This window comes from Pleurodeles waltl, chromosome 2_1 (genome assembly GCF_031143425.1).
Source record: "Pleurodeles waltl isolate 20211129_DDA chromosome 2_1, aPleWal1.hap1.20221129, whole genome shotgun sequence".
Lineage (NCBI taxonomy): Eukaryota > Metazoa > Chordata > Amphibia > Caudata > Salamandridae > Pleurodeles > Pleurodeles waltl.
The window spans coordinates 546,098,097-546,125,897 of NC_090438.1; the positions used below are offsets into that span (position 1 = coordinate 546,098,097).

At 44.0% G+C, this 27,801-nt stretch overlaps 1 long non-coding RNA gene across 1 annotated transcript in view; it reads left to right on the forward strand.

Moving 5' to 3' along the window:
* The window catches only part of LOC138259008 (uncharacterized), a 290,301-nt gene that overhangs the window by 249,088 nt on the left and 13,412 nt on the right, over positions 1-27,801 (forward strand). The window contains exons 2-3 of the long non-coding RNA XR_011198620.1: positions 13,213-13,256; positions 19,386-19,459. This is a non-coding gene — a long non-coding RNA (uncharacterized lncRNA). The remainder of the gene's footprint in view (positions 1-13,212; positions 13,257-19,385; positions 19,460-27,801) is intronic.

A 27,801-nucleotide genomic window follows, 5' to 3' on the forward strand; every position in this document is an offset into this window, starting at 1 on the left:
TGCTTGGAGGCGTGGGTCAATGCGGAGGACTCCTCCAAACACACCCAACCATTGCCGAATTCATAGCCCATATTCACATGCTTATGGGTTTCACATTTATGCGACTAATTCACCCAAAACATCAATAACTTTGGGAATAGCAAGTTTACCTCCACCAATTCTGTTAAGTTAGTAATTTCTGTGGGTTCAGACAAATGCTTTTTCCTGCCCAGTGTCTCTTATTCACGCCTAACTGTAAGCTAAAAATGTTTCTGTAGCTGGACAACCAATGGTCTGGGTAGTTTAGGAGCAAATGCCTTTCTTCTTTCTCTTGTTTATCTAAGATCGATATTTTTCAACTGGTAGACTACCAGAACTTCGAGCTTCAAATAACATTGTATCAAAATATTGCAGCAAAAATATTGCTCACCGAAATATTGCGAAGATAAGTGTATATTGGTAAGCATATACAGATTAGTATATATTTACTACACAGTCCCACACATATGTGGATATGACGACTAAGATGGCCTCAAGGTCAGGCCTTGCAGCTAACACTCAGAATTCGGGCAACTCCTGAACATGAACAGACTTTGGCTGTGCGCAGCGGGGACTGGCCACTGGGCCTGTGCACAGTCATCAGTGGTTGTCCCTCTGCTGGAGCCCAACCACCACTGTGCAAAAATTTGTCTATCAAAAGTTTTTCTATTTTAAAATTAGAGATCTGTTAAGCCACTGAAAAGATGGGTAGGTTGAGGAAACATTTGTGGAAAGGAAATGCTGTATTCAAATAGACATCTCCTTCTTTAACTATTATTAGCCCCTTTAAAAATACCTCAAATTAGTGAAAACCCATTCTTCCCCTTACATTTTTAACCTGACTGCTTTCTGAGGCGAAGCTGTGAAACAGTCAGTGCTTAATTTGTAATAGCATGAGTGCTAGTGCCTGAAGCTCTGCTTAGAAACCTGTGTCTGGGACTATTACATATTAGTGTGCTGAATACCAACATTGCATAGTCTTGAATCCACTTCACGCCTCTTTAATCCAATACAAGACACTCCTGCCCTTTATCTCACTTCTGCATGATCCTGCTTCCTCCCTTTGTGAAGGTTTTTCAGTAGTTCTCCTTTTTTCCATTTTGTTTGTTTTTCCCTCTCTTGCTCTCAGGAAATGTCAGATGGGGAAAAACAAGTGTTGGTTCCAAAAATGAATTCCAGTAGGCCTTACCGGCAACCACTGCCTCAAATTAAGCCCTGGAAGCAGACAAGCAAGGTAAGTACTTGAACTTTATTGTGAGCAGCCGCATACATGGAGCACACTCACCTGCTCTCTAACCACTCCATCAACTAGAGTCCTTCACAATACAGGAAGATAAACCCACTACACTACAATATTAGAATTATAACATACCTTTTTATTTTTTTTAATGTAACAAAAACTTTTGAGCCATAAAGGGAAAAAAAATTGAAGCTATAATGAGACACAAAATTAAAGAAAATTTATATATTGAAATTAAAATATGACATATTTTGTTTCCATACCTTAAAAAAAGAAGGAAATAGAAGAAAATAAAACAAAGAAAGGGCACGCCAAAGTGAAAGACAGTGTATGAAATAAGCTAATCTCAATACAATATATAGGACCCGATTCACAAACTACGTGCAGAGTTTATGCCTCAGCAATTGATTAAACTTAAGTGTGCTGAGTTCTCTGCTATGACTGCGAAATCTCCACACATCTATATACATTTTAGTAGCAAATGTGAATGGGACTGGAGGGAGTGGTTGGGGAAAGAGGCATACTTACTCCAAAAGGGTCTATGATTAAGGATGAGTAAAAGGGGTTTAAGGAGGACCACAGAGGTGTTTAAGGAGAAACATCACTCACCCACGCAAAAGTGAGCCAATTGCTATACTCCGAGAGTGGAGTATTTACACTTGGGGTTTGTGAATACTAAAATGCATTAAACCTACTACAAACTGTAAATTACTCAAAAGTGTAAGTTACTTTTGTGAAACAGGCCCTATGTTTTGAAACATCGCTGGTGCATGGCTCTCCCTGTGTCCTTCTCCCCATCAATTGTTTTCCAAACTTTCCCCACATACACGATCCTTCTGCTGCCCCTCCTGCCTTTTTCTTATGCATCTTGGTCTACTAATTCACTCCTACCACCAAAGCATCCATGCGCTAACATTTCATTGTTCATCAGCATGAAACCACCACATGCACCATGTGCACTCACTTCTCACCCTTCCAACACGTACACTATTCAATTTATCCCATTCATTTGACAGTACAAAACCACTCTTCTTTTATTCCACATTTGACACTTTTCAACGCAACATGCCACTTGCGTACACCTCCAACCTCAATAGGTTCTACAACTATTTTAACTCCATTGCTCCTTCTACCTAACTTTATTTTCACATACTCGCCTTCTCAAATTCTTTGCCCCTTTGAAACTACTCTCCGCACCATCAAAAATGTTTGCATTCTGTCATCCACTGTGGTATGAATTTTGTTTTGGCTTCTCTTCCCCTCATCAATACAAAATGTATCTTGCCTGTCACCCCATTATGCATGGTATTATACTCCTAAGCTATATTAACCACAACTTTTTTCAGTAATTGGCTGCCATTCACAGCCATTTGTATTTTGTCTTCGATTAGTAGTTTTGCTCACTTAGTTATGCCATTCCCTAAGGATTATAAAAGGATGTCCTCACACGTCCCTTCTCTTCCCCTCTGAATTACAAAAGATATCTTGCCTGTCACCTCATTCTGCATGGTATTATAGTCCCAAGCCATATTATCCACAACTTCTTTATTGGCTGCCATTCACAGCTATTTGTATTGTGCCTTTGTTTAGCGGTTTCACTCACTGAGCTATGCCAATCCCTTAAGGATTATAGAAGAATGTCCTCACATGTCTAGTACTGTGACTCCTTAGAACTTTTTGCATAAATATGGGCATGAGTTGAGTTCTAATGTCTGCAAGCATGAGCCCGCAACACCCTTCTGTCCCGAAAACCTTCCTGAAAACACTAATGATACTCTCTGCAGTAATGCTTCTCGTACACTCCACTTATACTTATCTGAAAAAACATCCACTCAAATTGCTCTGACTTGCTCAAATAATCCATGGGACCAAAAAATCCAAATACACCTTCCTCCATGCACTTTCCAAATCAGTCAATTAATCCAGTGATTCACCACATCCTTTAAAATGTATTTTGCCCTTCGTACAGAGCACACACCTTTTTACCCAATCTTCACATCATTATCCATGTCTGGCCTCCAAAACGTCTCTTACAAACCTCTTTAGTCAGAGATTGCCATGGGTGTCCTCATAAGCCTGTTCCATTAACTTCTTCTTCAAACTCTCTGGGAGTACATGTCTCTCTCCTCTTATAACTAATCAATCAGTCATTCTCAAGCTCAACTTGATCCGCAATCATACATAACAACGTAATGGGGAAATTACATTACCCTTTCTCTTTCACCCTTCACGTCCATTTCTTATTAATTGTTGAAAAACTTGTCAACTCATACAACTTTTTCCCATTCCCCAAATGTACTGGCTCAATTCTCTCCTTATAATGGATTGTCTATACTTGCCAACAGAAAGGGCAGTCTTGACAAGCAATCAGCCTGTACATTTTTCCACCCTACGACATACTCCTCTGTGTACTGATATAAATGCAATCTCGAAGGAAACCTAGCGACTCTTGCAGAGAACTTGTTTGCTCTCCCAACACTGGTTGCAGTACCCTGAGCAGGGGTTTGTGATCTGTTCGCAACTTAAAAATCACTCCCCGCACTATGTATGGACATATTCCCCAAAACATGCTGCTGCTAAGGCCTCCCTTCCTATCACAGTATACTTCTTTTTGTAAAATATGCTTATTGATTTTCTGTCATCAAAACAATACAATAGCAATCAATTTGCACACATCCCTAATTCTGAGCTCCTCTCACCTCCCCTCCCGTTCAGACACATCTCATGATGTGGGTTCCCCCACCAGTTCCTCTATATATTTCTCAAGCAAGCCATGGTAGCAATGCCACTGCCCCCACACCATATTGAACATTGTGGGGACATCCTCAGCTTCATACACCACCTGTTCTGCCTCCATACATCTGGTCATCTTGTGGGGATCTGATCCCGACCCCACCTTCTGGCTATGTCTCTTTGGCTACCATAAACCCCAATGAGCAGAACAGCAACTGCCTCCGAGGGATGTCCACATCATTGAGTAGCCCCATAAGCACAAACAGGAGCATCTTCAGGAGATCAATTGGCAGCACCTGTTCCAATCCCCTATTGACCTCGTCCCAGTAGGAACTCACACATGGGCAACCCCACACTGTATGCATGAAGGTGCCCACTGCAACAGCACATCACTGACATTTTGGGCTTTCTGCCCTCCCCATCTTGTGGAGGTGGGAACTGTTGTAATAGGTCCTATTGAGGATACTGAATTGGATTAATCGCACTCTTGCAGGTATGGCTACCTTCACCTTCATCTGACGGGTCTCAGCAGGGGGCATATAACACATGGTAGTGATGTGTGAACACCTGTGCTATCCCCATTTCTGTCTGCATGAGGTCTCCCTCCGCCATCTGCACCACTGACACCCAACGCACCGATTCTTCTCCTGACCCCAACTAGGCCAAGAGTCAGCTCACCTTGTCCTCTGTATCGTACAGTTTTCTCCAAACCCCCAGATATTGTTTTCACGCCGCCTGGGTCACCAGTCACTGATATTCCCGTCTTGTGGCCTCCAGTGCCAAATACGTTTCCTATTAGCCCCCATCTTCCCAGACTTTCTCCAGCCGGAGGAACTGTTGCTTCAGTCGGAGAGTCTTCTCCTCACACTTCCTTTACTTTTGGGCAATGCGTTCTGTGCTTTGTCCCTGAACACAGTCTAAAATGCCTCCCATAGAGTAGCTGGGGAGTCCACCGATCCCTCATTCTCTTCGAAATAGAGAAGAGTATCCACCCCCAAAGCTTTGGCGATCTCCGCATCCTGCAGGGCCCATGCATCGAGGCAACAGTTCCACCTGACCAGTACAGGTGGATGGCCCGATATCCCATGGGCCAACTATTGCACATTTCTTACCCACACCCTATTGGGGAACATGTAATCTAGGCATGTCAATGTTACCTGAACTCTGGGTAAAAAGGAGTGCTGCTGTTCGGTCGGGTGTGGGTAGCGCCACACACAACCCAACTCCAGGACATTAGCAAAGCTCACCAGCTCGGTCGGGTTCCCTGCCAGAACTATGCCTATCCATATCCCTGTCCATAACTGCAATGCAGTCTCCTCCACAATGTGCAGGCCGCGTCCAGCAGGATGGGGCCCAACGCCTCCAACATATGGTCCTGGAGGTGCAAAGGGGCATAAACCTTAACATTAAGGTGCGATTCCACCCCACCCCCTCACACCACAACATAACTACCCTCTTTGTCCACCCACTGGTGTTTTTGTTTTACTTTTCTTGGGTAGTATCCATACGTGAGAGCTCCTTGTGAACCCTGCACGTGCCAACACCTTGTATTTGCCCTTCTGGCGGCAGCAGCATGTATTACTGAGTGAGTCTTTTGGAGATGCACAAACTCAGGAGAGTGTCTTCAAACATATTGCATAACTACCCCCTTTATGATTTTAGACCCCAGGCCATTAACGTTCCATGAGAGGAGCGTAATTGCTGTACTATCAGGCTGGGTCATCCATCAAGCCAGGAGCATTCTTGCTGGCAACAGGAAACCCTTCCCTCATCCGGGGCATCATCCTCAACACTCATTGGGGCAACATCATGCAGACGTGTGACTCAACAAACCAAACACAAACAATCCGAACAACACAAAAGCATCCCCCTATCACCCCCTCACTCCATGTTTCCCCCATCTGGGTTTGGAACTACCTGCATCCCCAACTTGCGAAAGGTCTGTTGTCCACCATCTCACCCCCATTCACAGTAAACACTCCATCACTTCACTCACACAAACTAAACCAGGTAGCCTGTGAAGGGGAGACAACTCAACAGTCAGTGAATGTCTAGGGGGCCTCCTTCAGGAAACTATAGATAGGGTTTGCGCACCTCACACCACATAACCTGGGCAGTAAATACTACAAAACAATGAAAGGTGGCAATGTGGGGACTAATCAACATTGTAAATAATCTACAAGTTGAAGATTCAAATGGATCACCGGTATAATGAGATTGTTAATCATCAAGCAATTTTATTTGTTTATATACACAAGCTCTGAACCTGGCTCTCCGGTTATTCATCACCGGAGGCACCTTGCTTTTGCACTATACATGACAAATACACAATTACATAGACAAAAGGACATGATTCAAAACATACATAACCAAATAAGTAAAAAGTAATATTTGCTGTCTTCGATTCTTTTGTATATGTGTGGCTTAAAAATGTTTTGAGACTAAAGTCCACAATTAGAAGCAGTCTGAATTACAGTACACAAGTGGAAGGTTCCTTGCCTTCCATTGGTGTACTTAACAATTTCCAATATTTGTAAACTTTGTGTAGACTCCTCTAAAGGAAGTCGATACATTTCGGCCCTCTTGATTATTGGCCTCCTCAGGACGAAGGAAGATAAAAAAATTCCTTTTAAATCGAATAGCCGGGCATAATTGAGCTGAATGTTAGTGCCAACTGGAAATCCTGTCTCGAAGTCATGCATCCTAATCTGGCCATATGAAATGCCTTCTTGATCCCAGGCCAAAATTTCTATGTGCCCGCCGCATCCCATGTGCACGCGCTGTCAACGTTGCTCAATTGTGAGAAAACCGTACATGATAAAAGCGAGCGGCTATAGGGCATGTCTCGACCAAGCAAGAGCTCACTGATTCTGCTGAGTCACTGCACCATGAAGTAAAAGAGAGCAAATATCTCTCCGCGATTGCAGCTCCTTATGGGTCTAGCTGGTCTGTTCTTCCCGTATTACAGAGTGAGTCTCTTGGAGCAGCACAAACTCAGGGGAGTTCCTCCAAACATATTGCCTAACTACTCCCCTTTTGATTTTCCATCCCGGTCCATTAACATTCCCAGAGAGGAACGTAATTACTGCACTATCAGGCTGGGTCATCAAGCCAGTAACATTCTTGCTGGCAAGAGGGACCGCTTCCCTCTCCCGGGGCATCTCTCTCAACACTTTTGTGGCAACATCAGACAGATGTGTGACTGAACAACTCAAACACAAACAATCTGAACAACACAAAAGCATCCCCCTCTCACCCCCCCACCCCATGCTTCCCTCATCTGGGTTTGGAACTCCCCAACTTTGGAAAGGTGTGTCGCCCACTGCCTCACCCCCATGCACAGTAGACACTCCCCCGTTTCACTCGCACTAACTAACCAAGGTACCCTGTGAAGGGGATAAAACTTAACAGTCAGTGAATGCCTAGGGGGTCTCCTTCAGCTCAGGATACTGAATCGACCTCTGATCAACAGGTAAAACACTGACTTAGAATTACTCAGGCTTCTCCCCATGCAGGACTGTACTCCTTGCACACAGCAATAAATAAAGGATGCATCATGGCAGGATCAACTGTGGATCGTCACTGGGGGCTACTGTCTTCCTGCTCCCCGTCTCAGGCCCAGCCATCACTTGATCTCCAACAATATTGTCCTATTCCACCTCTGAGTCCAAGAGGTCCTCTTGCCTGTGGCCCAAAGCTCTAGCCTTTTTTAACTTTGTATGCCTTTCTCTGCTGTGGCTGCAGGGCCCTCCAGGGTAACACCCGCCCAATGCCGTCAATATTGCTGGTCTGGCCTTTTCCCTTTGGGATAAATCCATTAATTCCATAGCCCATTCTCACACCTGTTCCAGTGTATCAAAAAAGTGTGCTGTTGAATTCAAAGGTATCTTTAGTCTAGCTGGGAACAACAACAACATGTGGGGAGATTAGGGGTCCAGAGCTCCTGCTTAATCTCATCAAAGAGCCACCTTTGTTTGCTGCTCCACCCTCGTGTATGTCGGGAAGATGGGGGCATTTTCAAAATGGAGGCCTGCCAGTTTGTGGGCTGCACAAAGGATAGCGACTCTGTCCCGCTAGTTAAACAGTCTTGCAATTAATGGACATGCCAGGGCCCCTGGAGGAGGCCTCTGGGCCAGAGATCTATGTGGTCTGTCTATGGCAAACCAGGGGGACAGCTTTGTGTCTGGAATCAAGGATGTCAGCCACCTTTACAGGAATGCTTCCATTTTGGGTGCTTCCCCCCTTCTGCGAATCCCACAAAGTTGAGTTTATTCCTGCACGACCTGTTTTTCACTTCTTCTGCCGGACGTCTATGGCTGACGTAGATGAGAGTAGTTTAGATACCTGTTTCCTTAGCTTCACTACTTCATCCTCTACTGAAGAAACATGGGCTTCTGCTTCTGTAACTCTATGAGCCACCTCCTGAGGATCTTGGCACAATCGAGACACATCAATCTGGACCTTTCCCACCTTCGCTCTCACCACTTCTCTGGAGTTCTTCATTGCCCTGAGGATGGTAGTCAAGTCAGGGGGTCTCGCTCCTCCTGCTGTAGATGGAGACTCGTGACTGTGTCTGCAGCCCCCGGGACCGAGGAGGTGAATATATCCGTTGTGGTCTGCGTTCATGCAGGCAGAAGCAATTTATTTGACCCCATGATGAGAGGCTTTCTTATCTCACTCTACCTGGGCCCGCTGTTGCTAACCGGAACCCTCCTGTCCACAGCTCCCACAGCCAGGGATGGTGTGTCCCACCCATACAGTTTCCAAGCAGCCCGTGGCACTTGCTAGGGGAAGAACACCCCCACAAAGGGGGTTAGGAAACCCATTGGTATAGGGCAGTGCCCCCTCTGCTTATTCCACTCTGCGGTCCAATCTCATCTGGTCTGAGGCCCAGTTGCCCCGGTTGGGGTGGCATGAGCAACTGAGTCCCCAGCACCCACCTTGCACCTCTTGGGCCTCTTCTCCAGGGATCAATTTAGACTCTTACTGGATTGGCAGCTGGGCACAGTCAGTCGGTGTCTGACTCTTGCTCCTCAGTGTGCCCCCAAGGCCCCGGCCTGCTTGCTCATATGAGCAGCATGAGCAGCAGGAACCCAGAATCTGCAACTCCCACAGAGAGTCGCTCTCCAGGACTGTTCACCCAAAATGAGCGTGTCAGGAGGGGCCCTCTCTCCCCTTTCTCTCGCTGGGCTTCCTTACTTCACCAGAAGGAGGGAGCTGTCTATTCACCCTGGACACTGGACCTCCTGGCTAGGGCATCACCAGCCCCTTCAGCTACCCAGGAATAAGGGGAGTGGGGCATGTATGAAAATAGGGGGAGCACATCAAAATTTGCACCTGATCATGGCCAGCCTAACTGCAGCCAAGTCTTTCAGTAGTGGGCCCTCCAGAGTGTCAGTAGCACCACGCAAGAGCACTCCAGCCCAGCAAGGACTGGGGCCTGCCTCCCTCTTCACCCCTGTTGGCATTTATTTTCCCACCAGCTGCATATGTGGGATCACAGGCCTCCAAGGTGGACTCCCTCACCTAGGCGGCTCCTGCATGTCGGCATGCATGCACAGACTCTAGGCTGCCACCATGCTGAATGAGCCTCAATTAAGTTAGCACAGGCCCACGTGACTCCCAACCACATCCTTCTGCTGCCCTGCTCCACTCACAGGATTGAGTCACTTCCCAGGAAAGGGACTGTGCCCTCTATCCCACACATCCCTTGATTGGGGTACTCAGCCTCCTAGCCCTCATATCTGGGTATCTTCTGTTGTCTCCTGAGGAGATCTGCTCCCTCAGTCGCTGCAGAGCCAGAAAGACAGCAACAAAGTGAGCACCGCTCCAGCCGGGTTCTGTCTGGCGATCTCTTCCTTCACGGGCATGGACTATATCTCCATGTCGGAGGGACTCAGTCTCATGCTCCATGGTGCCCACGGCACCCCTCGCACTTCAAATCTTTGCATTCCAGGACCTCGAACATCAATACCAGTGTGTGCCCCCAAGAAGTGTTCAGAAGTCAATGATTTCATTGGATAGAGAAGGAGGACGAGTGCAGCGCTAAGATGCGACTGCCATCTTGGCCACCTGGCCAAGCTCCCCACCACAGTATAATTAATCTCAGAAGCACATAAAGATCTGGAAGCAAAAGCTACTGGCTTCTATATGCCATTCTTGAATCCACTCCCAGTGTATAGGCATGTGCATCTTCTATTAATACAAATGCACCTGTGCAATCAAATGGTGTTAGTATTTTAGCATTGGCAAGTTCACTTTTTATCAGTAGCTCTGCCTTTCCTGCAAAACCTTGAGTGGTATTCTATCGACCCCATCAATGAACGTAATTTGCCCTTCCATTTTGGTGATGGAGCTAGCCTAATGGACATTACCAGGTCTTTTTTGGCATGACACCTTACACAGAAATGATGGACCAAAATATTCAATTTCTATCAAAGAAAATTGACATTTGTCTTTATGAAGTGTTAGACCAGCTTTCTTCAATATTCGTAGTATTTCTTCAAAAACCTGATAATGTTCTTCTTCTGCAGCTTCTAAAATCAAAATGTCGTCCCAAAAAAACTAAATGTTTGGCATGTTCTCAAATAGTAAATTCATCAAGCTTTGAAAGATGATGGAGGCTGACGCCAGTCCAGAAGTAAGCGTGACAAATTGGAACATACCCTCCATCATTACAAATATCATGAGAGATTTTGATTTTGGGTGTAGTTTAAACTGGCATTATGCAGATTTCACTTCTAGCCTTCAAAAATACTTGACATGATTGTGTAGTAGCAGCCTTTCTGTGATATTTGCAAGGGGAAAGCTGTCCATCACTATATTTTGGTGTGGGTTGGCACAAAATATTAAACAGCCATCCCTTTTTTTATCATCACGACTGGGCAAAGCCATTCTGAGGCCTCCACTTTTCTTTAATGCCTTCATTTAATCTTATTTCTCACCACACAACTATTGGAACGCATCTCAAAATATGACTTACTGGTATTGCATCCTGTTTGAACTTAATCTCATGCACATAAAATTTTCGTGCTCCAATCTTGTCTTTGAAAAATTCACTGTAGTTGTCTAATATGGCTTCTGAAATATTAGTTCCAGACACAACCTAAACCTGCTCATTTGAATTTAGGTCTAGTATTATGTGCAGGTCATGTTGTTGAATCCACCCTAAAATAGCTGACATTTGAATGGGAAAATTGGCTCAATGCACCCCACTCTGTGTATATCACCCCTACTATACCTTTAGGATGTATGTCACTTGGTTGAAAGTCACTCCTGGCCATATCTCATGAAAGAAACATTTTGGTATAATAGTATAAATGGATCCTGGATACAGCACTAATTCTGTCCCATGTTGTCATTAACTATGAATTTAACCTGGGGTCTGTTTGTCCCTTGGTCATCTTTATTCTCAGTCCACAATACTCTTTCTGGAATCTTCCTTCTCTACAGAACCCACACAGATTTTGTTACGTCTCTACAAACCCATGTTATCTGACCCCTTTTCCCACATCTATGACCGTCTTTATCCCATGTATAGCACCCTTTAAAATCAGCAGCTTGGAACAGATTTCCACGCATTTAGCTTCTCACACATGTGGGCTTTTAGTAATTATTGCTCAACCTATTGTTTGTTTTTTCTCACCCACCTTTGGCCTTCTAATGCAAATTTTTTAAATGTTTCAATGTAGTTTCCTTTCCTTCAATAATGTGCCCTTCCTTGCTTTCTCTTTGCCTCTCTTATGCACATTTCAGATTTTTTCACAATTCCTGCACTGTTAATTGATTTTTGTAGAAAAGGGTTTCTTGCTGCCCACAATCCTTGTTTCATTTTGCTTTGTATTTGCATTCAACTAATAACTGATTCCTGATTATTTGGTCAGTCGTGTTTGAAAAGTAACATCTAATTGCCAACTCTCTAAATCTGGTTATAAATTGATCCACCATGTTTCGACTTTTGTTGTAGTTGGATGTAAAACATATGTCTCTGCGTTACTCTCTTGACAGACATTTCAAAATAAATGTCCAACCTTTTTTTGCTGCAGCACATACATCATCTATTTCAGCACTGACACATACCAAGTCTACCAATAAAAATGTGACCACATGCTGGCCTTATTTTCCCAATACTTTAAAAAACTTAGGGGCAGATTTAAGAGCCCCTTGTGCCATCTAAAGACACATTAGCGTCTTTTTTTTAATCTAGTGTGGCGTTAGATGGCCAAAAACACTGCGCCAGATTTACAAAGTGACGCAATGCATACATTGAGCCACTTTGTAACCCTTTGCGCTACATCATGCACGAATCATGCATAAAATATGCAAAGGGGCATTCCCCTGTTAGGGAAACCAAAAAAATGAGGCAAAGAAATCTAAGAGATTTTTTTGCCACTTTTAACGCCTGCTCAGAGGCTGGATGGGCTTTGCAGGATTAGATATGACGCACACATGGTGTTGTTAGGGGGGCACTAAGGGGCACAAGAAATGTGGCCCAGCACTCAGTGCAACGCCACTTTTCTTAAATCTGCCCCCCAGTTCTTTTTCTTGATGGTTTACAATTTAATGCATCAGTTGCTCTTCCCATTACATATGCAGCCGACCACCTTGTGACAGAAATATGGGAGGAGCTGCTACAAATTGTATTGATTGGCTCCCCATAGAAGGTGGATGGATCCAAAATCTGGAAATTTGTGAAAAGCGAACGAGAATGAAATACAGCAGCGCACGCATATAACAATGAAAAGTTCTGGCGTGTTCGCAAAATGTCATGATTTCCTTTGCATATTGGAGGAGTAATCATTTAGTGAAGAGTCCCTTGAGAGAGAAAAAACAAAGGTACTTTTCAATACTGTACTATGTAGTCTTCTTGCAATGATTATCCCCTGTTTGTCTCCATTTGCCCTACGACGTTTCTGACTTTTTTTTTTCCGTGTGTGATGTCACGTTTCAGTGCAGCAGACATCCAAGGAACAGAAAAAATATAAAGGTACTTTTGATTACTAGACTATGTAGTCCTCTTTCTCTGATTATCCCCTGTTTGCATCCATTTCCACTACAACTCTTCTGACTTTGTGGTTTTCTGTGCATGATGTCATGTTTCAGTGTTGCTCTGCTGGGTGACCACATGTTTATGATGTGTTTGAAGGTAATTGCTTATTTGTATTTATTGCTTCGCTGTCTCATAGTACTGCTTTCGTGATGTTCCATTTCTACTTTTGCAGATGCACGCTCTACTTTTCTCCACAAGCTACTTGTTCACAAAGCTGTGAGTACATATGCATAGAAATGCTGGTAGATACTGCGCACTCAGATCTCGAGGTTACGAGTTATTGATTTGAGTGGTATGTGTGCTGTAGTCCGGATGAGCACAGAGTGGTAGTAAAACTGTTGGAAGTTAGAAGCATGCTGCAGATGACAGAGCAAGAATATTCCTCTTTCTTTTTAGATTAGCCAAATATGGTTTGCAATATCAGTTGCATACCTTGCAGAATGCATCCATTGTCTGTTCTGGGGTTGGTAGCCTGTAACAGGTACTGTACGTCCTGCTTCATAGCTGCTTTATTGGTTCTTAATGAGCAGACAGCTGCTGCTCCCCTTAAGCAACGACATTTCAAGAGAACACCATGCAGGAAGAGGAATCTACTAGTCTGTGATAATAGAATTACACCAGTTTCATTAATTTCGGATTCATTCATTTTAGGATCCAGGGACCATGTCTTTGAGTCCTGTAATAGCTGCTACAACATATTGATCATGTCCTGGCTAGCCAATCATGATTGAACAATCCGCTTGAAACTAACCAACAACAGCATATCTGGACACCAACAGTGCAGACATCAGTATCTTTTGTCTGGTGGTTAAACACTTCATACCCACTCAACCATATTTTTAGGTGCTAATTTCTCAAAACCCATTCAACAGATATAGATCTAATAATGAAAGCCATGTTTTCAGAGTAAAGTTCCAACTTCATCTTTTTTATCCGATTGGAAAGCATTAAAAGGGGAAATTAATGCCCCCACTTTTTCTTGGGAATCGTTTTATGGATCAATGGATCAAACTCTCTATGAAGGAGCCAATGTGGATGAAAATTGTTTTGGAAACGTTTTGTGTGCAGGTAACTGAATGCACCCAAAAATATTATGAAATAAAAAAAAATGCTTTTCCTATCGAAAGTCTAACGTAATTACAACTATTCTGGTACTCTCACTGCCAGATAAACAACTTCAAGGTATGCAGATGTTGGACATAGGAATAGAAAATGTATACTAACCTAGGTATACTTTTGTCAATATTCTGGCTACTTCATTTTGATAGTACATTTTTTGTGCTCAATATTCTGCCATACAAACCTTTTATTCTGGACAAATTCCTTCTCATTTGCAACCCCTCCCTTGAGGACCTGAATGTTCTGGCATTTCTGTTTACATATTGGTTTTTTGCTCACATATTAATACAATTAATTTCCATTTTAGTCTAATGTATCTGAGCCATGGTGAATCTCTGATCCATCAGTCATTGAAGAATTCCTCAAATTTGATTGCTTGTGTTGGACAGGGCCCCCTCCGCAGAGTCACCACCATCCTTTTTGCCTTCACCTCCCCTATTTTTCTCATTTCATTTTCGTTGGCTTTTAGGTCTCTATGCACTTTAATGCTGCTAGCCAGTGTTAACGTTATTGTGCTCACTCCTTATAACATTATAAAATTGGCCTACACCTGATTGGCACATTTAACTAACTTATACACCTCTAGTAACATGGTCCTACATGTACCCAGGGCATGTAAATTAAATGCTACTAGTGTTCCTGCAGTGCTTATTGTGCCCATCCACTTAAATACTCCTTTAAAACATGTATCAGGACTGCCATTGCAGCCTTAGTGCGTTTTAAACTGCCAATTCGAACTGGCAAAATCAAACATTTGCCAGGCCTAAACCTCCCTTTTTAATATGTATAAATTACACCTAATGTAGCCCATAAATAGCTCATAAGGCAGGGTGAAGTGCATTTAAAAAGATGAACATGTACTTGTGAAGTTCATATCTCTTGGTAGTGAATAACTTCCAAATTCGTTTTTCACGAATGTGATGCATACTTCTCTGATAGGATAACATTAGGTTACTTTATTGCATTTAATTAGTGACAACCTTTGATTGGGAACAGGTAGAAATTTTTATGTTTGCTCTCTAAAGAATTCTAATTTAAAATCCTCTGAAATGGTAATGCCAGAATTTAAGTCACAATTCTTAAAACTTCACTTTAAGGAAGTTGCCATTTTCTTGTCCTAACTATTTGGTACCTGCAGCCTGTGTCCTGGGCCATATGACTGTGAATAGACTGGCACTTGGCCTTTGTGTAATCCTCCAGGATAATGAAGCAAAGGGGGAAGAGATGCTGGCAGGATGGGCCCTCCTGCCAGTATAGGAGAGGCAGAGCTGTTTCCTGTCTACTTACATTTCAAAGAGGCTATCTCCAGCTCACTCACAAAGAACTTGACACCAGTGTTTTGTCACATCAGACCTCTTAGAGCCTGGGCAGGGGAAGAAGGAAATTTACAGAACCAGATGTGGGGGAAGTCTAGAAGTTTCTCTCACTTCAAAGGCTAGCACCAGGTATAAATATTGGACCCTCTGCCAATTCTTCAGTTCACTTCTGGACCTGTGGAGGACCTCCAGAAGGACTGCCTTGCACTTCAGTCAGAGGACTGCCCTGCTCCTTGAGCCCTGCTTTGTGCTTCAGAGGACTGCCCTGCTGCTACCAGAGGACTGCCCTGCTGCTTGAAGCCTGAGGCCTGCCTTGCTGCATGATCCCAAGTCTGCTAGCATGACTTAAAGAGCTAGTTGGCTGTTTTCCTCTTCTGAGCAATGGTAACACAACAAGCTCCAACAATCTTGAAACCACACCTGGACTCTGCCTGAAGTGAGTCCTGCCCTCCAAGTGGTGTCCACCAAGTCCAGGAACCTTGGAGGTGGTGCTAAAGGTGCCCAAACTACCAAAATCCAAAATGTGGGGCCAAATGTTGGAGGGTAGGTCATTAGTTGTGTGGCCTGCACAAGTAATGGGTCTGCACTTGACCACCACTGGGACCAATTACTCCATTGTAGCACTTGACTCTCATAGGGTAGCTTTGCAGAGCAGTCCAAGGCTTACTCAAGGGAGGTGGTGTGGGCTAGTAATCACCATTCACAAGCACACATGAATAACACTCAATAAATGATTGTCCAGTCTGTGCTTTTATTTTTGATAAAGTAAAAGTACATTAATAACACACACACTACTCAATAGTATGCTACAATTCACAAATATACACAAGCTAATGGAATTACTATTGAATTACATTGTGTGATCATTATTGTTTCTCCCAAAGGGCGATATAAACCAATAACCCACATGGCAAAACATTCACTGGTATTCCAATGCAATATGTGAGAGCACCTAATGCTGGCAATAAAGTACATCTACTTTGATCATTAGTGGCTGTCTCATACTCAAATAGGCATCAACAAGGAACATGTCTAGGCAAAATGGAGGGATTTGTGCTGTTAGGATTACCTTTTGCATGATCTACGCAGTCTACCCACACCGCTGAAGGGTGTGGGCCAGGGTTCATCATATTCCACGTTGAAACATTCAACATAAAAATTATGCACAGCTGACACCGTCCCTAAAGGATATCACTTGGTTGTTAAACATTATGTAATACCATATTTCACCCCTAAAGGGTGCATTTTCATATGACCCTACACAAGTCATATCATTAGCCATAATGCAGCAGCCATGCAATTCAAATCACATTTAGCATAAAATGCTACCATTATAACCATTGTCTCTAAAGGACTCCATTTCTGTAAAAACACTTGTAATTTCAGCCTTTCACCCTAGAGGGGATTAACCACAGTAACAATCTGATGTCATCATCATTCAGGCCACAATGACTGCAGCCATGATCTTCACCCTTACAGGGCACAGTTCCACCACCCTGAAACAAATGTTCCAGTTGGGACAGCACTTGAAAACACATTGGAACCCTTAAGGGGTTATCCTTTCTAAGTCCGCTGAAACTGAGGGTGGGGGTATTTGATAACTTCTTAGGGGGAGGCTGTGCTCCTCCTGCAGCTTCCCCAGAATGTTGTGATGATTTTAGTGGTGACCCTGCTGTCCTGGGGGACACCACCATGACAAAGGAGTGGTTTTGCCAAGTTTTTGGGCCAGGCCCGTAGGGTATTATGCTGCACTCCCTCTGGAGTGTGCATAACAAATGAGTGGCTCTCCCACTGCTCTGGGGAGAGCTACTGTGCTGGTTTCCGTCATTTTGTTTTTGTGTTTTTGTTGGGGAGTGTCTGGTTCCACCTGAACACCACGCAGCCTTCACAACATGGCAGAGCAGCTCGGGGAACCCAACCCCGGATGCTATTGCCAGCTCCCCACCTGGCCCGCACCTTCACGTGTTGCCGCAGGAGCCAGCTCTTTATTTGGAGTGGAGCGGACAGATGTGTGTGGTGCTGCAGCCAAGCTGGCCACATGGGGGATTGCAGCAGCACTCCTCCTCTACCCTTTGGGGGCCCAGGGATGGGGTCCTGGGCTCCCCTCTTCCACTTTGTGGGGGGGGGCAGAACCGCATTCCCCGACTTTACTTCACTGTGAGGCCCCGGGATGGGGTCTAGGGCCCCTCTAGCCATCTACGCAGGGTGCAGGACAGCATCCCCCATCTTTGCTTTTTTGTGGTTATTGGGATGAGGTGCGGGACCCCTCTCATTATCTTAATGGGGAGCACAACAGCGTCCCCTGATGGGGCCCAGGGATGGGTCCTGGGCCCCTCCCCTCACCTTTCAGGAAGTGCAACATCTCTCCCTCACTACAGCATTTTTGCCGGGGATGTGCAACAATGCTCCCCAGCTCCAATCTTCTTTGGGGGCAGCCCCCAGGACCTGGCCCACCCTTGGCCGGGAATCCAGCGTGGCGGCAGAGCCCTATTCTCATCAAATGTCGCCAAACTTCGGATGAATATATCTTGGGCCCCGGGAGGAGCCATTTTCAATGATCTTTGGCTCCTTTTGCTCCTGGTGGTGAGGCCATGCCACCAGGAGCCCTTTATTTAGGCCTCCTGGCCTTGAAATGTCCCAACTCGGAAGGGAGCCAGTCCTGCTTACTCCCTGCGCCAGCCTTTCACCTGGGTGCCTTCCTTTCTTCTTCTCAGCACGCTCTCCTTGCACCAGAGCCCAGTCTTTACTCCCCAAATGGTCCTCAGTGGGTATAAAGGGACCTGCTTATCTGGTTCTGGAGTGTGCCCCACTGGGTCTGGAGTCATTCAGGGGAAGAGTCCTTGCACAGTCAGGGGGTTCCTTTTTCCAGAGGTCTATGGCACCCATTTCCAGTCCCAGTGTTTTGCAGAGAAGCACAGCCAAGAAAGAGAGCCCTCCCCTGTGTAAGACCTTTTAAGTGGGGGTGGAAGTGTCCAGCAGGGCTACGGCTCTGGCCTATCCTGATGTGCCACATCACTTCTCCCTCCTGTCCCAACCTTTCTGCACAGTCTTCTGGGATAGCTCAAAATGGCACAATCCAGTCTTCTGGGATAGCTCAAAATGGCATAATCCAGGAGTTAGTTGCCACATGTGCTCTGAGAGACTCAGCCCCTCCTCCCTAACATTCCTGTCAGGGCCTCTTGCAGCAATTCCTCCAAGGAGCCCCTCCTCGCTGAGGTGTCTGGGGCAGGCTTGGCTCCTGGAATGGAATGACAGCTGGTTGATTGTTGCAAGGCTCTGCTCCTGCAACTGGACACAGCAGTAATTGGTCCTAATCCTGAGCTGAGTCAGAGAAAGATGACATTCCTGAATGACCCATAAACTGTACAAATATGCTTTTGTAACCTACTGCATTATTCTTTTCATACAAGTTACAGTGTACATTGGTGAGACTCTGGAGGCTATGGACCCTAGAGAACTGGAGTTGCGCCCTAGGCCAGCCTTTTCCTTTGACATAATGGAGTGTCACTACAATCAAGACAGTAAGCACACTGACTATCCCTCAAATGTGTACACCAATCTCATAAGGCCCAATCCAGGTCACCCCTCACTCTGCATGGTCCCTTCTGTGCCAGGCTACCTAAGTGCATGTGGTGGGCTCCCTGGTGAAGGACGGGGGAAATTTACTTAAATAGAAGACACCAAACTGGTTATGTTCAGAATAAACTCTCAGATTTCTTAATTTTTTCTTTGATTTCTCTAGTGGTGAGAGAGAATACGTTCTTATTTTATTGTCCTTCGTCTTTTCTATTCCTTTTGTTCCTTTTCTTTCATTTTTGTCCATTATTCTCGTCCAATCATATTTCTATTCACTGTTCTTTTCTTTTGTTTGCAATGTCTCTTAATTCATGCATCTTCTTTTCTTTCTTAGGTATGTATTCTTCGGGATTTCGTTCCGCGTTGTTACAGCGTCATGTAACGAGAGAAAGAAACGGGGAAAACAATGTAAGTGGATCTTATTTGTCTGGGGTCTTTTGTAAGTAGTGTCTAGGGAGGAAGGTAGGGTGGTCAAAGAAGTGTAAAGGGGAGTGAACAGGAAAAAAAAAAAGAAAAAAAAAAATCCTGTGAAAATAAGTAGGGTTCCGTGCACAACACCCCACAACTCTCCCGAGTGTCTCGATTTTCTAGCCCTCTATTACCCCTCGTCCTTCCTCCTGCCTTCCCAGGTTCACCAATACCCCGAGTGCCGGGGTTAGGCGCACGTACCTGAAATAGCCATGTCGTGGATCGTGGCTGGGGTCTCCAGCGTCTCTGACGTATGATGTTGAATCTCTGCTCTCCTCTGTGCCTGGGCGCACCATCAATAGTTTGCTCTCCTCACCGCTCCTTCCCGCCTGCGACTCCAACTCCTCTGGGAGCGCTCCGTGTTGTGTGTCGTTCTCCCTCATCACGCCGCCCGTCTCCGTTGTTGTCTCCTTCTCTCTCGCCTCCTCGCGTCTTCCGGTGTCCTTTTGGCTTATCGTAAATCGGATATCCGGATTGACGCGCCGATCGTTGGTCACCTCCGAGGTACCCCCGGGTATGAACGTACCGGCCCCATAGGATTTCCGGGAGACATGGATATTGCAACCCTGTCACAGCGCAATCCTTGGGCTACGTAAGGCAGGAACCCTCCCCACGCAGCCCTCACACAGGTGCTCACAACTGTGCACACATAATCACTTGTAACAAGGCCCAGGGCCTCCTACCACAGCAGCCTTGGCGCAATAAGGTGCCACCAGCATTAAACACGCGCAATCCATTTTACAATGAGTTTACTAGGGGTGAGTCCCAAGCTATGAGGCTCCCTCACTGTAAAAGGTCAAAACCCAGGTAATCAAAAAGCCAAAAAAGTCAGGGTGAACCAGATAGTCATAACTGTCCTCTCACAGTGGGGCTTAGAAAAATGTCCACTAAAAATTGGCCCAAGAACCTATAGAAGACCCAAACCTACCTGCTTGCTGATTTGCCCAACGTGGATTGCCGGTTGGCCTAACTTTGCCGTAGCTCCTGCGATGTTCTTCTCCGCAGCACAATTTGCTCTTCAGGAGGGTATTCAGCCTCGTGGAGCACTTGTCGGCTGCAGCATGCAGCTTTATCCTGTTGAAGATTTGTGACTTACAAAAAAAATGACAACATTGAAACATAGAAATCTTTACCACAACTTCATCCCAATGCTCCCCAACAACGTTGTCTCCTCCTACTGAGACTGTCTTGACCTGCTGAACTTCACCTTCTCAGACATTTTTCTTAGAATTTTTTTTCAAGTCTGAAGTTGAGCTGAGACCGGGCCCGATCTACTTTGTGTACACAAACTATGCTCCATTGTGGTCAGCATAACTTATGACTGTGCCTCAATCTCGAGTAACTAAATGTCCAAGGCTGGGGATTTGATCTTTAGGCACTATTTTTTTCTTCACTCAATCTCTACTGATTGGATTTAATTTATTTTGATGTCATTTTATTTATTAACACGTTCTCTATTATTATAAATTAGTGTGTGATTTTTCTTGTGTTGTTTTTTCACATTATGTTTTGAGTGCTGCAAAAATACTTTTACACATTGCCTCAAAGTTAAGCCCAGAGGTAACTTATTGAATTTTGTGATCCACCTTGAGAGGGATCGTGGTAGTTGTTTGGAAAGGGCTTCACCCCTTCAATCAAGAGCCCAGTTTCTTACAGGTAGTCTTGTGGAAATTCTAGGCAGGCGCATAGTTTGGTCAGTATGATTGCGGGGTATTAGCTTCAGATTTCCTGACAATCATGCTGGCACATGATGTTAAATACATTATATGACAAGCAAGGCGTATGAGAGGGGCTTAAGAAGCAGTGGAAAGGAAGAGGAATGCGGACTGGCAGGAGTACTAAGTGGGAGAAAACGCATTATTTTGTGAAATAACCAACAGAAGTCTTTCCAAACAGATAGAGGGGAGAGAGCGTGTGTTTTTTTTTTGTGTTTAAAAATTCCTGGTGAAATCCAAAAGACACCTCACCATACACGACTTAAAGCACATGCACCCAACTATTTATCATAAAATACATTTATTAGGGGGGGGGCGTAACACTCCACACTCACCCCCTGACCTATCCCCCTCATTTTAGGTACATCACTTGCACATTCATAAAGTCTGATGGCACACTCGAAATCAACACATAGGTTCTTAATATCTAAGGACCGGATTCACAAAGATTTTGTGTGATATAGAGGTTTTTGTGCAATGTGTCCCAAGTGAAGAAAAAGAAAAACCACAATCACAAAACACTCAAAGAAAGAGTGCAAGCATTGTAAACGCATATGTATTCATAACAAGCATCTGCCCAGCTATCACTAGTTCCTTGATAAAGTAAGGCATGTAGTTTGATGGTTATCGTAGGTTGTTGACGATGTTTCAGCCCTCTTTAGGATACCATCGTCTCATCAGGACATTAGTGATGTAGAGACATCTGGAACGACTAAATTAAGCAATTTAATTATGTGTAGTACTATTAATAAGCTGAAAAAATGTGATATGTATTCAAAGGTACCTTTAAGTGGCCAGCTTCTGCTGTAAAATGACAAGCTGGTCCTAATCTCTATTAGGAATGTTCTCACTCAGGAGTCTTAATACGAAACCTATAATGAGGTCAAATTTTAGTGTTCAACACTCTGTAAAATCATCCTAGGCAGAGCACTGTGGTTTGTAATCTGCTTACCCCTGAGTTGAATGCAGCAACCCTGAATGTGAGTGTGTACCCGAGAGCTGACCCATCATTGATACCACGTTTGGTACATTCTAGACTGCAGAGAGGTAGTACATAATACCATCAAAGAACTCCAAGGCCCTGTAGTTGCTGGATAAAATTGCAACCTCTGCAGCAAAGGACAGCAGCATTTTTCGGGCCTATTTCTCGCGACTGCCCAAAATTAAAGGAATCTTGGCAACTTGCTTGTTTGATCCCATGTAGACAGTGACAGCCATTTTCACTGTACTGATCCCTCTGCTGCAAAGGGTACAGCTATTATTGTATCCTAGATTTCTGCAATCGACAACGCGGTATCAGTGAAAGGTCACTGCTGAGGTACAAACCATCATCCAAGGTTACTGCATTCCACATAAGGGAATATTAAGCAAACAGGATTCAAAGTGAATACACAATAAACCAAACAGTTGATAGTTCCTGAAAAGGATTGATGGACCATTTGTGGGTGCAAAATGGCCCCTTGCTAATTTGCAATTGTGAGGCTTAACAAATTAGCAGGTGCACAATTTGTGCTCAATGATGAATTTCACATCTTGGAATTGGGAACGATGCTCTAACAGTGACGGTTATTTACCAAATACATGCACTTGCCCCAAATAGCAGTCAGATTCAAGTCAGTGGTCACAAATACTTGGCTGATTTCATGACACATTCGAAAAATCCTGAGCCCAAACTACCTCTTCTTGTTTTAACCTGGGTTTCTTGTTCATACAAACAGAAAAGGAAAGCAAATAGAAGACTGGATTAGTCGCCTTTGTCTTGTACTCATTATCTAATTAAACCACCATTACTGTTTGCTAATAGCATACACCGTGCATGCCGCCTTGACTCTGACAATGTCATCACTTTGGCAGGTTTCTATTTTGGGCTGTTTTTATGAACTGCACATAGTGGCATGTCAAATCCTATTTGGGTCAGCATTTTTGCACTGGTGTTTTGAGTTTATTACTGTTTGGGCACTGTGTAAATGCTTACACACTTGCCTAAGGATGTGTGTAGACCGCATCCTGGTTAATCTATGCTTGTCTGTCTTTCTTGAAGTTTTGGGGAGAAATGGCAATCTGTCTAAACTGGTAAACGTGGGGGATGGGCAGGGCACGACTGGGCTGGGGATATGGAGCAACTTGCTTTTTGTGAATAGTGTGAGTGTGAAAATGTATGTCGTGTTAAGCTTCATAGTGCCACGAAGGAGGAAGAATGGAGTTGGTGTGTGTGATGAGTGTTGCACATTGTGAAAAATGATCTACGGGGGGATTAAATGAATCTGTCTTTGTGCAACTTCTGAGGGTGAAGGCTGTCATTAGGGTTTTGGGAAATTACATTTTATAATTTTAAAACAGGATCTTTTATGGTATGCGAATAATTGACGAGGTTATCGTATGTGATGAACCAAAAATAAATATGTACATTTCAGTAAGAAGATTAGAAAAGGTGGTCTATGGACCTGACCATTTGTGACCAGTTAGGACCTCATTACTAATTGTATGGAGTAGTAATTTTACAGCTTACCACACTGCACTATTACAAGCTTTACAAGAAGAAGAGTTGCACACAATATTATCACTTGTTTTCTGCTCCTATTTCCCAGCTACTTAAACGAATCTGAAAACTTCAGTGGGAAAAGGTCCATAACATGGATAAAACACGCAGTAAACGGGGCAGTAACTTCGGGACCCAAACATTATTCCCCATTCAGGTGACAAACTAGTAGTAGCCGAACATTGGGCTAATTGGTGGTAATATCAACTAATAACCACAACACTATCAACTAATTTCATCTGCCAACTTGTAATGATTATCTTAGTAGCCAATTCTACACCGTTAAACAAAACAGTGAAATATGGATGCTGTGGAGCTGAAAAGCATGTTCATAAAATGTTTCCAGTGCAAATGGTTACAAGGCCATTCACGTAGCAAAAATGGGATTGGGGCTACCAAACTGTGCCTGTCTGTCCCGAAATATTATATATCAATATATTCCATAAGGTGTTTAGTTTAGAAGCCAGATTTCCACGTTCAGCTTTTGCTGCTTCTAAGTGCTTGTGCTACATAGTATTTTCATGATTAGAAACAGTTGACCACCCATTCCTTCTGAGATTAAAGTTGACAAATGTTCATTTTAGCATCCAGCCTGTACAATACGTATGCAGCACAGCTCTGCAATGTCCTCAGATCCACAGGTAGTTCTTCAGGTGGCATTTGAAAATACCTGAGACTCTCGAGTTGTGAGTTCGACCACTCACCTGAAAAGCAAGTCATCTACAGGGGTGATGACAGTTCCCCTGTCCTCCTAGGAAACCTCTTGGCACTGTCGATCTTAACATGGGAGTCCGGGAAGGTGTCCCCAAAGAAAGGGGGATTTGGATGACAGAGAGAGAGAGAGATACTGCCACTGCTGCCTGCTCCATCCGGGCCCCTACGCTTGAGGGTGCAGGTGATCTGTGTCACTGCGTTGTTGAGTCAGGTTCTATAGGGGAAAGGAACAGGTACGAGTGACGTGCTGCCCACTAAGCAACTCACGCACTCACTCAGACCTCCAGATAATAACCTGTTAATGAGGTGGTGAAGTACATGACCTTTTGTCAAAATGATGCTCCCTCTCTGGATGCTAAAAAAAAATCCCATTCTTTTATTTGCAGATGATTCACTGCTCATCTCAAAAACCCCAATGGGGTTACAAATTTTGGTAGATAGATTTAATCTTTTCTGCAGAGAACATGGATTGGAGCTCAATGTTAATAAAACTAAACTAATGGTGTTTCATACTGGGCCTAGTAAAAGCTGCTCCATTACTATTGATGGAGTCCTCTTAAATAAGGTTAATTCCATAGACTATTTGGGCGTTAGACTATCCAGTAAATTATCCTGGGAGGATCAGATTTTGAAGAGTTTGGGGCTTCTGCAACACAGAGCTGCCTCTATTCTTCGTTTTTACCAAAGTTCTAGCACTAAAGCAGTCCTTCCAGCAACTAAAATCTATATAGCTAAGGCACTGGGGCAGCTCTATATGGTGCAGAAATATGGGGATCCAGATCTTGCACCAAAGTAACAGTGGGAGAGAAAGCATTTGCCAGGGCCCTGATAGCGTGCCCACGCCGCACACCTTTGATTCCTCTCTTTTTAGATCTAGGGTTGAAACGTGTAGCAGACCTAATTATCTTGAGACCCTTAATTTATTGGATAAGGTTATGGACTACCCCAGAATTGATTTCTTACAAAGCATCATTAGTTGATCTGCTAAAAAGGCAGAATGTAACAACAATTCCTTGGATTAGACATGTTTCCTACTGGTTCGGACTACTGGGTTTGGCTGATTACTGGGAAAATCCTCATAACTGGAAAAGACGCCACAAAAATGTCTTGAAGACAGTTTATTGGTCCTATATTAGGGGCCAATTATTTAACTTGCAACTCTTATGGTCGGTTAACGGATTGCTTCCTTAATTTTAAGTGGTTCCCACAGTATGAGCCATATCTAGATATTATACTAAATCTATTGGGTAAAAGCCTTTATGCAAAATTGTGATTTGGAGTTCTGCCTTTACTATCCCTGACGAGCAAATGGGGACAGTCCACTAAAACTGATATGTGCCCTGCGTGTGATGGTGCGACAGAGTCTATTGATCACTTTATGTTTTTCTGCCCTGCCTACTCTATCCCGCGGTCAAAGTGGATCCGCAAAACCTGTCTAGAACTGGGCCTAATCAACTGTAATCACTCACTAAGGATTTTAAAAACCCACAAATCTTATGACCTAGTACTAGCAGTTAGCAAATTTTTAGTCGCAGCTTGGCATATACGACGTTGTATTTTAACCGAAAATAATTGAATTTTAAGTGCAAATAGATGCTGTTTTAGGATCTTATGTATTTATGTTTTTATTCTTATTATTTATATATTGATGTTGTATTTGGTTAAGAATTCTGTATTGCTGTGTATTGCTTTGAAGGCCAATGGACCGAATAAAGCTCATTTCTACTACTGGCTAACCTGTTACTCAACTCACTTCCTTGTACTTTCTCTCCAGCCATAGGGTTAGCAGGAATGTGCCCCTATTGCCTGGGACTTCTCTATGTCCTATGTTGATTACTTGATTAAGTGTGTGCACACACTAAACATGTAACCTAATGAAAACACACAAACAGGAATATTTTCTTCCCACAAGCAAATATGCATAAGCCCTGCTTGAACAATAAAGCTCAGAAGACCTTCAAAACATGATTGTCCCCATGTTCATTTTTATGACAATCACTGACATTGAGTATGGATGAACACTGAAAATAATTTTAGGAATTTGTTAGTAACAGGTAGTACACAAACATTAATGAGGGTTATATTCTTAGAACATGGTTTTAGGTGTGTCACTTTCTTTCACAGGTCACAAGTTAAAGACAACAAGCACATGGATAAGAGTAATAATAAAAATAATCAAGGCTAAACAGTTTTTCAGACATTCTTGCTAATCTCATTGAATGTCTCTCTTTCTGAAATAAAAGTCAAAAAGGACTTTTTTTAAAAGCATTCACACTACTGTGAGTGCCTTTTGTTTGGCACTAAGCTTTACTGGAAGAAGTCCTGGATCCTGTTTGTCGAGCAACAGTGAGAAAGCCTTGGGTAATTCCCTGCTGGGCTGGCTCTCAAACTCAGCTTAGTCATTTCCCTGGTTGCCTGGCAACTGTGAAGAAGCTTGGAGGAGTTGGCTGACCCTCTTGACCTCAGTGAACAGTGAAAAATGAATTTAGCAGTATTTCACTGTCAGGACATATAAAACACATTACTATATGTCCTACCTTAACCATACACTGCAGCCTGCCCATACCTAGGGCCTACCTTAGGGGTGCCTTACATGTAAGAAAAGGGAAGGTTTAGGCCTGGCAAGTGGGTACACTTGCCAAGTCAAATTTACAGTTTAAAACTGCACACACAGACACTGCAGTGGCAGGTCTGAGCCATGTTTACAGAGCTACTAATGTGGGTGGCACAACCAGTGCTGCAGGCCCACTAGCAGCATTTGATTTACAGGCCGTGGGCACCTCTAGTGCAATGTACTAGGGACTTACCAGTAAATCAAATAAACCAATCATGGATGAACCAATTACATACATATTTTGTATAGGAGCACTTGCACTTTAGCACTGGTTAGCAGTGGTAAAGACCCCATAGTATCGAAAACAGCAAAAACAGAGTCCAGCACACATCAACAACCTGGGAAACAGAGGCAAAAAGTAAAGGGAGACCATGCCAAGGATGAAAAGCCTAACACGTGTTCCCCCAAGCTGAAAGTGGGGAGCAAATACCCAAACTCATGGGAGTTCTTATCACTAAGGCGGAAGGATCTGGACAGACCATCAGCAGTGGTGTGTTCTGTACCAGGGCAGTGTTCCACCTTAATGTCCATCCCCTATAGGGAAATGGACCACCTCAACAGTTTTGGATTCTCACCCCTCATCTTCATTAACCATCTGAGGGGCCTGTGGTCGGTCTGAACCCCGAAGTGAGTCCCAAACAAGTAGGGCCTTAGCTTCTTCAACGCCCAGACCACAGCAAACGCTTAACATTCTATGGCA